The following is a 13,582-nucleotide window of genomic DNA, read 5'->3' on the forward strand; positions in this document are numbered from 1 at the left end:
CTTTTCTCTCAAACACCCCAGAGACCCAACGATGACCCTTTACAATATGATCAAGGTTTTTGCCTTTTTTATTTGTTTTTTTTCCGGCGCGGAAGTGGACGGCAAGAACCCCTTGGTACGTGTAGACGCCATTAAAACCCCGATCTGTTGGGGGCTAAAATAAATAAATAAATAAATAAATAAACGAAAATCAACATCGTAGGCGGCTTCCTGCTTAATTTGTTTCCAGGGGACTAATAAGAGGCAGAGAGCGAGGCGAAGACGGGAAACGCCAAACTGGTCGCTCTGTGTAAATACAAACGCCGCTGTCAAGGGTGGAGATGGTATGGGCAGGGCTGAGGGTGGGGAGGTGGGGGGTCATGATGAGCTTTATGTGAGAAATAATGAGGGCCCGAGGTTCTTGAGTTCTACGCACTGCTGACACAGAGTGTTCCACATGGGACTTGAAAAGATGAAAGGATTGGTGCTGTCAATAAAGACAGCTTTTTTTTTTCCTTTTTCTTTTTTATAATTTAATAAGAACCGGCGCCGCTCTGATGTACAACGGAAAACACACCTCACCCTCATGCTTTTATGTTCTCGTCAAAAGTTCTCGTCCTCAAATTGATGAGACGATGGACTTCTCAAAAAAAAAAAAAAAAAAAAAAAAAAAGAAAATCAGGGCCGCTCAGCTTGGACATTTTTCACATTTTTTTATGCTCCAAAGATAAAATATTGGAGATAGTTAAGCATTCAGAATTTTAAAAGTCAAGTATTTAAATCTCAAAGGAATAAAAATAGGTCGACAATTTCACTACAGCCAAATGTGTGTTTGTTCGACTATTTAAGAGTCTTCAATGAACTTATCAAGTATTGTCAAATATTTAAGTTTTTAGTATTTAGTCAAGTATTTAGTATTGTCAAGTATAATGTCAAGTTTTTAAATCTCAAAGGAATAAAAAATAAACCGACAATATTGTCAAGTATAATTGTCAAGTTTTTAAATCTCAAAGGGATAAAAAATAAACCGACAATTTCAATAAAACGAATGTTTGTGTGTTTGTTTGGCAATTGAAGTCTTCAATGAACCTTCTGGATTGATTTTATGCTGTTTTTGGACGGTGGGGGGAAGACGGAGAACACATAGAAAGAATCTGGTCAGAATCCAACCGGGAACGTCCATTCTGTGAAGCTTTCCGATGTGCCGCTTGCTAAATATTCCCATTTTGCTTAAGGAACAACAATATGTACAAAGAAGGCGGCATGATGGCGCAGTGGTTGAAGCCTCTGCCTCACAGAAGGAAGATCCCGAACTTGATTCTGATGGGAGGCCGATCTGCGCGGAGTTTGCATGTTCTCTCCATGTGTGCTTGGGTTTCCTCTGTTTTCCTCCCACAGTCCAAAAACATAAAAGGAGATTAATTGTGGACCTCTTGTTTGTTTACTGCAGCTTCATCATGTTCTTCTTTATCTAAATCTATTACCTATCACATGTTATTGCAGGCAAAAGGAACATTTATAATCCGGAGGGGTCTTTTACCTGGCAGCTCCTCGGTCCGACTGATTGAAAACAGGATTATTCCTGAAGTCAGTTGTTGTATCCTCACTGTGTCTGAGCATTAAAGGGAAACATAGACCCTGATGGGATTCCCGCCCCTGAACTGCTCACTGAGCCCTGGATGCGCCTGTCAGATGATTCGACAGAAGTATGCAATATTTCTGCATGGGGGGGGTGGACACCGATACACATGCGAGACATGGAAGCATTAATCACATACCCCTGAGCGTGCACGGCCATGGGGTAATTGAGGGGTGATTCCGACCATTTAATTTGAACTGTAACCTCCATATGCGCTCAGCTGAATGTTGCCGAGATCAAAACAATTGACAAATTCTAATCTCTGCGCATGTGGAGGGGGGGCAAAGGAGACAACATCTGCCCGCATCACACCTTAATTGAAATAGAGGTTGGATGGTGGGCTTGCTGTCAAACAATGAATGATTAAGTTATTTATTGATTTTAATTTAACCCTCATAGTTGGTTTGACAATTAGGGGGCGGAGCCAGAAAGCAAGGTTCGATCAATTAATCCATGTTTGTTGATAGGATGAGTAACCTCGGGGTGAGTGGGAGGGGTTAAGATGCCTCTGACCAAACACACTCATTTGTGGTTCCTTAAGTCAAACCAATGGAATAATAAGCCATGAGATTACAAGTGTAAAGAACTAATTTCCTTTATCCGTCCATCCATCCATCCATCCATCCATTAATTTCCGCTTATCCTGCACAGCAGGGTCGCGGGGATACTGGAGCCTATTCCATCCGTCAATGGGCCTCATCATTTTTGACAAAACATTGTTTTGCAGAATGCCTGTTGAAAATTAATTTAGAGCAAATAACAGGAAAAATATTTACTTGAAAAATAAAACGCTTCATGTCTTAACAGGGTAAAAAGATTTTCATTTGAAAGATTTTCACCCCAGGCAAGCAAAATGAGGACCACACAATCAGGAATTTCACTGTAACATGAAATGCATTTTAACCAAATCAAATTGTGTGTGGGGGGGGGGGGGGGGGCAGGGGGGTATGTTTAGGTTTATCTATTTTTGTTATAATACCTGAAATTGCTGAAAAAAGAAAGAAAACATCCCAAAGCTGACTGTATCATCAATAACAGTTTGTGTCAATGAAAGGGTTAACAAGCCGACATAATTTCCCCTTAATTCAGTGTTTCTTTTTTTTGCCCAGTTCCATTAAACATGAGGGCACTTTTTTATCATGGGTGTCCTCTGCGTAAAGACAAATCCCTAGGAGGTAATGAAGGTTTTACTTATTCTGACATTAAAAATGACCTGAATGTAACAGCTAAACGAGGTTGATGGATCTCCTTGATTGTAAAATGACTCCGTTACTTCTCCGGATTTCAACTCTGATGCCTGCTTCTTTCCCCCTTCTGTGTGAAGTCTGATCTGCGTGAACATCAGGGGTTTTGATCGCAGGTAGTATCAGTTTCTGGGTTCTAACAAGGAAGTAGCAGGCAACTTGAGAAGCTAGCAAAAATGAGCACTTCCTGGAAACGTTTTTTTTTCGCTGAAATTCAGTCCTTTTGACTTCCTCCGCTACGTTGCTAACCTAGCTTCATTTCTGTAAGTTTTAGCCTAGGTGGCATATCTTGCGCTATCCAGAGAGTTATCTTGGTAGCAGTGTAAAATACAAGTACTTTCACAACCTTTCTTCTTTGTCTTTTTTTGCGCTAGGTGAATAACTAGCATTTCTCTGGCCGCCTGCCATGACTGCGATGCGGTGGCCTGAAGGCTAATGCTATCAACGCAGCTGCTATTTCAGCCCGGCCTCGCTGGGAGCCACGTTTGGGGTACGTGATGCCCTTGTAGACAAAAAGATGCAAGAGCAGCTTTGAGAAGAAATTTACTTTGAGTTCTACTCAGAGCCACAGCAAACTCTTCTGAAAGCAAAATGGCGCCGTGGTGACAGGATTCGAAAACGAAAGTTCTCTGAACGGGACTCGAAAGACGAGCCTTCTGCTCTCATTGATTGACATTATTGAAAACAAATGTACCGGAGAACCAATCAAATGTCTGCTGATTTGCTGTTCCGACTGCCTTATGAACAATGTGTGTATTATGGGATGGAAACCTTAGATGTTCTTGTGGGTGGTGTAAATAGGTGATGTTTCACCTTTTTATGTCACATCAGTCACATTTAAATTGCACACAAAATAAAACTTTGTCTTTTAGATCGTCATTTTTCTATCAGGTTGGATCAGACATCAGCTTTTCAGAGCAGGTTTGGAGCCAGACAAGTTACCAGGAAGTCTCAGGAATGCTCTAGCCAATAAAATGGAATCAGATGATTGTAAGTTTACTTTGGACACTTAGAAAATCTTAAATGATTTGTCGGCTGCGGATTGATTTCTTGTATTTTTCTCTCTTTGACAGAGACTGATAGGCGTCTGTTTATTAGCGCCCTCTCCTGTCGGCGTTCCTTGTCTTCAACAAGCCAAGGGACGATCGGCAGACAGTGAGATCCGTTCAGTCCAGAAGATCTAGGTTCTTGTCAAGCATGATAAGATTTATAATCTTACAAGTAAATTTGAAAGTTTTCTCCTTTCCAGTTTCGTTAGAACCTGCACTCCGTGGGCCCGGACCATTTCTCCATTTTATCGCGCTCCCTCCGGGGTCATCGGACAGCTGCCCGCTGACCTCAGAGAGGGAAACATCATGGGTAGCAGTAAAAGAGCAGAGAATGTTCTGAAAGATGGAGAAACGTTCCTATCTCCTTTAAAGAAGTGGCACTGCCTCGGCTAAAAGGACTAAAACCTTGATGGTTGAAATGCACAAGACCTTTTTCCTTTTTACGACGCAAAAGCGGCACTTCTCCTTTCACCATCTCCATATTGACAATTTTTATTCCGCCTCCTGTGGAGGCAAAATGTTGACCTCACACTGACTCTAGACTGATTCTCTCCCTCCCCTACTATATTCTTTTGAGATGTAGTCATTCATCTCTATACATACTTTCAGAATAATGAGCCACAGTCAGAGACTCAGTATCACGGCTTGGTAAAGAAAGTGAAGAGAAAAAAAAAATGGGGACAGAGTTAAACGACAATTTATCTGAATTGTTAAAAAAAAGAAAAAAAAGTTGAGTGGGTGCTGCCTGATTCTGCACCTCTGAATCACGACTTACAACTCAGACTTGTCCGGATAATTTCAATAGAGCTTTGTACGTCTATAGGCGACTATTGCCCCGGAGACAGCACCAATGCTACTATACTAGCAGTCATAAAGTAGAATTACAACACGTGAATTATAAATAACTCTCTCGAGTGCTGAATTAAAAAAAAAACTTTGCTTGATGGCTAGCGGGTGAAAAGACTGCGGCTGCTGCGAGTTCAAACAGACATGACTTGCAAAGAAAAGAAAAAAGAAATCCCTTAAAATCTACTTAATGTAATGCTGAATAGACAAAGCAAAGTGAACTTTTCTGCCTTTTCTTTAGAAATGTATCTTTGCCGGCTCCATCAACGTCTGTATTCTTTTTTTTTCCCCAAGTACGCTAATTAATCCTGCAGGAGCAGAAGCCCTAATGTTCTGTTTCTCTGCAGATAGGAACTTCTCGTTCTTTCAGCGGTGATTCTTCAGGCGTAATGGACCTGCTGGTTTGACAGCGCGACGTCCAGAGTGTTTTTCGTCTCCCACACAAAGTCAAGGGGGGGAGTGTGGCGGAGTGAACGGCAAACGGAAGATGGGGAGAGAAATCAGGGAAAGTAAAGCAAGAGGAAAGATGGGGATCGAGTTGCTGGGCTAACATTCGCTATTTTGTGCTGGAAATCGTTCTGGTAGTCTTTCAGTCAGAACTTTGTGTTTTATTCAACTGGAAGAAATGGGCCAAGATATCTGAACCTGTTTCTGCAGAAAAAGAAATGCAAAAGTGGTTCATCGGTTCTGAGCAGGAGGTGGAGCTATTTCTGCAAACTATCGGTTTTAACAATACAGAGACTCATTACCATAATTTTTTTCTCCAACAATTTTTTATTCTGGCTCCCCAAGCCAACAAAATTGGCTTTCTGGACAAAAAATGTAAAACTAATATGGCAAAATGATTTGAAAACTGTGTTTGGATGATTGGGTAGTCATTAGCAGATCTACTCCATGCTAAGACACACCCGTTGGAGAACGAATGAATAAAAATAGTTTGAATTGTTGTGGGAATCTGGTGGGATTCGGCTCAATAATTGTTCAAATAATTTATTATTTATTCATTCTTTATCATCCATCCATTTTCTGATGCTGGAGCCGATCCCATCTGTCATCAGGCAAGAAGCGGGGTACACCCCAGATAAGCAACCATTCACTCACTCATTTGGGGCAATTTTCCCATTATTTTCCCAGTTAACCTGCTGGATGTTTTTGGACTGTGGGAGGAAACCCATAGAGAACATGCATACTCAACACAGAAAGGTTCCCTTGTCGGAATTGAATCCCTTGTACTGTGAGGCCAAAGTGCTAACTACTGCGTCACCATGCGTCATTTACCAAAACACACACCAAGCACAGAAGCCAAGATAAACAGGAAACATGAAACTCAAACTAGTTTTTTTTTTCTCATCTTCCTCTGCTTCTGCAGTTTCATCTAATCCACCAACCAACAAATTCTCTAAGAAACAAACAATGACTCCAGGAAATGTGCACCTCGCTGGTTTAATGGTGGCTTTGCTGCTGTGTCTCGCGTCTCAATGATCAGACAAGGATGCGGATGTGTCTTTTAATCAATATCTGTGTGTCTACTACTTACGCATGCTAATGCTATCACACCATCAGCAATGTACTTATTTACATGTTTTTTATCCATCTTGTCTTTCCGATCTAGCACCTGTGTTGATGGTTATTGTGTCAGCATTAAGGATGTATATTTCTCAGAATGAAAATAGTTATAATTGGAAATATCTATCCCCACCATGTCCCTGACTACATGATAAGTGAAATAAACAATAAACATTAAACAATAAATGAATAAATAAAATACTTTGTACTTCATTATAACCAACTCTTAATTATTCTTGCTTGCACATCAATTGGATGTAAATTGATGATTTTATATTACGACAACAATTATTATCATTATTATTATTACAACAATCATTATTATCATTGTTATTATTATTACTTTTTTTTGTAAAGATCTTCACCCAAAAAATACATTCAATTCTAAACAAAGCAAAATGCTAAGAAATAAATTGATGTGATGAAGTGATGAATACTAAAATTTGTGAGTGCCACCAAAGGCTAAAAAAAGCTGAAACAAATGGCTAGTAAAGGTCCGAATGATAGTATTATATGCTGCAGCCACAGAAAGTGTGCTCTTACTATAGGAAATGATAACAAGGAGTGGTTAACTTACGCCAACAACAATCTTAAGTACGATAACTCTTGTCCAATGTGGGCTGACAGTTTCTGACATACATACAAAAGACTAACTTGAAAAAAGACAGAAAATGCATAGCTAAAATATGCTAATATTGATTTGAAAAAATTGGAAAAATCACACAATATTCTTAACACCCCGTGGTGCTGTTTCACCACATTGTTTTTGGAACTTAATATATATTGATATTTTTAGATAAATACCGAAAGAATGCATTTTTAGCTAGTGGAAATTTCGGTGACTCCCTGGTGACGTGTTCTGGGCTTGTCTCGCTAAGAGGAGGCCCCAGGGAAGACCCGGGACACGCTTGAAGGCTCGGACGGATGAACATTTTGGTGCAAATTATTATTTCAATACAAGGACATCGAATTTTCACATTTCTATTTTGGTGGCACCAAGTCCCTCTCATCGTTATAGCATCAAGAGCTCGTTTCTGACCAAGCCAAAAGACCTTTGAACAACGATGAAGGATCAGTCAATTGGGAGTCGGAGCTGGCAGCCGGTTCTCCACGCAGCCAAGACGGGTTCTAACAGATAGTCCTGCATTAGTGAGTAGGGGTTGCGTGGCATTCTACTGAAACCGACTTGTATGAGGCCCCTTTGGAAAATTAATTGGGAAATAGAATATGAGCACTTTACACCCGCCGCTCTACCGATCAAGGGAAATACGATCAAGGTACTGATCCTCCAGCCTGAGTGACTTCCATTCTTCCATGCTCCAGTCCAAGACCCGCCTTTACACCAAGATTAAACTTTGACAAGGGGTGGACAGAAAGATGTTCGTCCATATTTACCAAAACTCAAACAAAAAGGAAGGAGTTTGCGCATTGTTTCTGCGACAGAAAAGATAGGATCGAGGGGGAACATTTAGAGCAGCAAGTCTTGGCAGGCAGACTGTTCCCTCTAGGATATTAAAACCTCATGCAGAACAACAATCCAGCGCCACTTACTGGCACGCGGTGGAATGAAGAGTGACGAGCACAAAGGCCGCAGTGACGCTAGTGAAACTAGAAATAAAGTCAGGTGCTCAGAACACCTCTCCATTGGTGGGAGGTGGATGAAGAACACTTTGGTTTGGGATGTTTAAGCCATTCAGGGATTTTTTTGTAAACAGGAACAGACATTACTGACAATTAAGAGAATTATTCATTTGTTTTTACACTCTGCTGCCAATCCCAGCTGACACTGGGGAGAGAGGCGGAGTTTAATCTGAATGGGTTACCACTCAATCACAGGCCACACGCGAAGACATACAACCATTTACTCTCTCTTCCCACCTACAGACAACTTAGAGTCATCATTAAACATCCTCTTCTTTTCCTTTCGGCTCTTCCCTCCGGGGTCGCCACAGCGAATTAACCTCCTCCATATAACCCTGGTTTCTGTATTCTCTTCTGTCACATCAACTAACTTCATGTGCTCTTTCACTACATCCACAAATCTTATCATTGGCCTTCCTCTGGTCTCTGACCTTACCTCCAAAACATCTAACATGCGCTGTCCCTCTGAGAGACTCATTCCTGATCCTATCCATCCTTGTCATTCCCAAAGAGAACCTCAACAACTTCATTTCTGCTACCTCCAGCTTGGCCTCCTGTCTCCTCCTCAATGCTACTGTCCCTAACCTATGCAACATTGCTGGTCTCACCACTGCCTTGGATACCTTTTTCTTTCATTCTGGCTGATTCTTTTATAACGCCCTGAGACTTTTCTCTAGCAGTTCCAATCTGCTTTAACCTGCTTCTTCACTGCTTTTTCAAATCGCTTGTCCATTGTTTTGAACTGTTGACCCAAAGTACTTAAAATCCTTCACTTTCCTTATCTCTTCTCACTGTAGTCTCAGCGCTCCACTTGGGTTCCTCTCATTCACAAACAGAATTCACATTCTGTCTTGCTGCGACTAACCTGCTTTCCTCTTCTTTCCAAGATTTTTCTCTACCTTCTCCCTGCTCTCATTGCATATCACAATGTCATCTGTAAACATCGTGGTTCATGGAAATTCCTATCTAACCTCATCTATCAGCCTGTCCATCACCAATGCAAACAAGAAGCAAGAAGGGGCTCAGGACTGACCCCTGATGCAGTCCCACCTCTACCTTAAACTTCTCTGTTACCCCTACAGCACACCGTTCCGCTGTCTCACAGTTGGCATACATGTCCTGCACCAGTCTCATAAGCCTCTCTTTCACTCCAGACTTTCTAATACAGTACCAATGGTGTCTGTTGTTAACCCTGGCTCGACTAATCCGGAATAGAAGTCATAGATGCACAAAGTTGTTTTTTTGGCATAAGTTTTACACTGGTTGCCCTTCCTAGCACAACACTGCATTTATCCAGAATTGGGACCGGCTCAGAAAAACACTGGCTTGTTTCCCCCTTAAGCTCCATTGGAGTCATCATTAAACCTACAGACTGATTTTGGATTGTGGGAAAAAGATTGAGAACTTATAGAGAACTCTGGTATGAGAACCCACACTGAGAGAACCTAATTCGGGACTGGATAGATAGATAGCTTTCATCCCCAAATAGCTGTTAAGGTGATCAGATCTTATTTATGTCCAAAATGTGAAGCACAACTACTACTTGACAAAATTTGTTATTCTGTTAATGAAGTTGACATTTGAATCACATGTTGGTGAAGGATTGCAGCACTCCTCTGGATTTAAGCAACAGAACATGCACCCAAATCTCATCGTCCTTGACAGCATGGTTTCTACAACTTGAACCGAACAAGAAAACAGAAACATCTGTGGTTTACAAAAAGCAGTGGATGGACAGAGGTTCATGTTTACACGCTCGGCCTTCCCGGCGTCGGCAAGTGTGGAGGAAATCATTTAGACCTGAGGAGTGTTGATTAGAGAGTCGACTCAGCAGCCAATATTGCTTGCGGGCAAACGATGAAAAGACTCTAAGAGTGGTAAATTGACTTCGAGGGGTGCAAATCCATTAGTCGGAAGACGTTGATCGTTATGTTCTCAGAGTTTCACAGGTTGGCCGGGTTGAGTCTGATGCCACTTCAAATGGATTTGCAGAAAGAGCGAATATGTAAGAATTATCTATTTATTTATTTTTGAAAACTCAACAGTGCGATTGTATTCCTGGGGGAGTAATTATCACTAGTTACTTTCCACTGTCCCCTGGGACACCAAGGGAGTGAGACATTAAGTAAGTAAGGAGCGACTGAGGAGGGAGACTGGCAAGCTGTTGCTTGCAGGCAGATAATGAGGAGTGACACGGTGCGGCGGCGGCGGCGACAGCCAGCCCGCAGGGGGAGTCGCTGCTGATGCAGGATTTGTAGCCATCACTCAGCGGAACGGCCTGTCAACCGCCGCAATGATGACAACGACCGGTGTCATCATTGTGGTCTTCGTGTTTTCGTGTGTATGAGTGTGTGCGGGGATGAGTGAAATGTGGTTTTCAGATAATACCTTTGTGCTATAATGTGCAATGGGAGGCATTTTGTATTGCTCTAGTGGTCTTACAATTAAAGACATGACGCATGGATCAATTCATTCATTCATTTATGCATCATCTGCACAAATTAGAATGCTTACAGTGTCTTGGCAGGGTAGAGCCAATCACAGCTCACATCCGATGAGAGGTGGACTTAACCCGAACAGGTCACCTGTCAATCACAGGGTCAAATATAGAGTAATTGAACCATTCACCCCTTCATTCTTTATGGACAGTTTAGTCTACGATGAACCCCGCTGTTTTCGAACTGTTCGCAGATGATAGAGAATCTTTGGTCACTCCAAACCCAAATCTGGCCCAGGAGTTTGCTCTCAGCTGATCCTCGGTCGGTTCCAATCCACAAAAACATCGATTTTTGTGTTTGCACGCTATGCCTCAGTATTGCAGACACGCACGCCTCCTCGCCCATGTCATAGCCGGCTGTTTCGAGCCGTCATCGGGTGCTCTAACAGAGTCGGCGTGCGCCGGTCCCTGGGCGGCAAGCGGTCTCGTTCAGCCCAAACAGGCTAATACCTCATAAGTGATTGCCTGTGAGACCAGCGTGATGATGAGGAGTAAGAAACAGCCACAGGCGCGTATCAAACACATCAACCGCTGGAGAGGCTGCGATAAAGTATTCAGGTCAGGACCGATTTATCAGCTCTTCATTTTGGGGCTGGAGGGTGGGGGGTGGCAGCAACACACATCTTGTAAACAATGATAAATGGTGCAGTGTATCTTCATACATTATCCTCACTTTCTTTGTGAAAAAACAAATAAACACAGGATCACTTGAAATGAATTCAATCTCTGCTGCTTCATTCTGGGGAGCTGGATTGGGTGTCTCTATATGTGATTGATTGATTGACGGCTGACCTTGTGATTGACGTGGTTAACAACAAATGAACAAGAAGTTTTGATTTTTAAATTTTAGACACACGCAAAATTCAATAGTTGAGTCAAACTGCGATTTAAGAGTTATGTTCTAAAAATCAAGCGAGGTGGGGGTCTGAATTGCCTCAAGGGTTCTGGTCTTCGAAGTTTTCACAGTAATATTTTTTTTCTTTTCATTTTCTCAGCTCGGGTAACCCTGGAATGAATTTCGAAAAGAAGTTAAATAAATGAATTTCGAAAAATGGTTAAATAAATGAATAAATAAGTAAATAAATAAATCACACCATCAGAGGGGAAACTGCAGAGGACTTTCACATCAGACAAAAAACAAAAGGAGAAAAAAAAAATACAGTGTATAAAATGCATTTAATTAAGCCTACATTTGCATTTTTATTGAACTTATTGTGCTACTAATTCTAGCAATAATGGAAGAAGAACATTATTTAAATGAAAATTACAAAAAATTCTCATGTCACAACAGATGTACGCCAAAGTGCCAGTTGGGTGTTTTTTGTGAAAAAAAAAAAACAACCAAAAAAAACACACAAGTATTAAAACATTATTTATGCTTAAAAAAGTGCAAGATAAATTATAAAGTCAGATGTGAATTGACTTTTTCATAGATTCATAATATATTTATATATATGTGTGTATATATTTATATATATAAAATCCTCCATGTTGCTGATGTCCAATCATTAGTCTATTAATTTGATAAGATAGTCATTGATGAGCCTGGCCAGAGGCTAGCATTAGCCCATCGTGACAAGTCGCTAACTTAGTTTGAGATGAATATCTGTGTGTGCCTGAACACACGCAACTTGATAAGTGTCTAAAAACAGATCTATATTTGACACTGTCGCCAGTTTGTAATTTCAGTATTATTGGGGAAGAGGATGGCGGTTAAGGGAACATGCACCTGATGGAACTGCAGAACATTTAAAAAGATAATGGTGATCTGTGTACTGGAATAATCTGAATTAAATCTCAAAAACAGTGGACACTGACCCACCATACCTTTTCACTCCACTTTGAGATAGAACCCACCTACCTATTATCTATTTAAAAAAACTGAAACTTTCTAAATTTTGATTTCATCAATTATCATTACTTAAAGATGTGATTACATACGACTGATTAGCGCCAGTCGGGGCCAATTTATCTCAATCTCCAGAATGTAAGCACATGAAACACTGTCCACCATTTTCAGACTTCAGAAAAATGTTTTTGCAGAGAAAATAATGGATTAAAAATAGTAATAGAGGAAGTTAGGTAGCCTTGAACTAACCAGCACTGTCAGAACCTGTGTGTAGATGTGGAACTCAATCTTTTTTACCTCTAAAATTCAGTATCAATCCATGAATAATGCTAATACTTCTGCTGCAGTTTGCCCTCCAGCCTATTTATTGCTTTAGCTGGCTATTTGCTCAGTGCTAGTTTGTTGTTGCCGGTTGATGGGCCGTAAAAACCGAGTACTGGTTTATCACACCGTTAATTTTTGCTGATCCTGGCAGCAAGTTTATGAACTGTGCGAAAAAGACAACAAGGAACCTAAAAGCACATCAGCGTCGGATGATGATTACCCCCCTGCTGATCAGTAAATTGTTCTAAAAAAATGCTGATGGGAAGAAGTTTTCTACTCATGCTGGTAGAAGAGTTCAGGCTTAACCTTTATGTGAGTGGAACGTGGCTAGCACCAGCAGGCAGGGCTGGGGCTGTTTCAATTTGTTGTTGGTTGCTATTTCCGATCGATAACTTCAAGGTGTTGGAGAACAACAGCTCCTCAGACACACAAAACAAAGCAAACAGCCGAGAGTAACCATCTTGAGACGGACGCTAAGGACCTCCGCACCTCAGAAGAGGCTGTAAAGCATCTGTAAGAGAAAAACGTGAATTCCGAAGGGAGTTAAATTACAAACCACGCACTCTCAGCTTGTAGTCGGTCACCTAACATTTTACCTCTAGTGTGCGCTTCAAGTCTTTCACAGCTCAGCTGATTCGAGCCATTTGCTCTGCTCTGCAGGCGGAAGCCGCAAGTTCACTCTGGACCACTGGGGGCATGCTTTCACGCAAGGCGTGACCAATGATGATTCAACAAAGAGGAACAGTTGGGTTTTTTATTTTTCCCAAGACGCCGCAAATCCAGTGAACTTGTTCATTTCAGCCAGACCATCCATGTTGACCTAGGATGGGTGAGATTCAAGATGCCGGCTTGTGGCCTTGGACATCTGGAGGAACTGATATTTCAATAACAAAGCAAAAGACGAAGACACATAGATTTTTCTCCATTGCCCGAACATAATCATGTCCC

General features: G+C 41.4%; 1 protein-coding gene across 1 annotated transcript in view; it reads right to left on the minus strand.

The window, feature by feature from the left end:
• The window catches only part of gfra4a (GDNF family receptor alpha 4a), a 125,675-nt gene that overhangs the window by 71,097 nt on the left and 40,996 nt on the right, over positions 1-13,582 (minus strand). The window lies entirely within an intron of this gene.

Source organism: Fistularia commersonii, chromosome 1 (assembly GCF_037954325.1).
Source record: "Fistularia commersonii isolate RoL2024-O1a breed Wild chromosome 1, RoL_Fcom_v1.0, whole genome shotgun sequence".
Classification (NCBI taxonomy): Eukaryota; Metazoa; Chordata; class Actinopteri; order Syngnathiformes; family Fistulariidae; genus Fistularia; species Fistularia commersonii.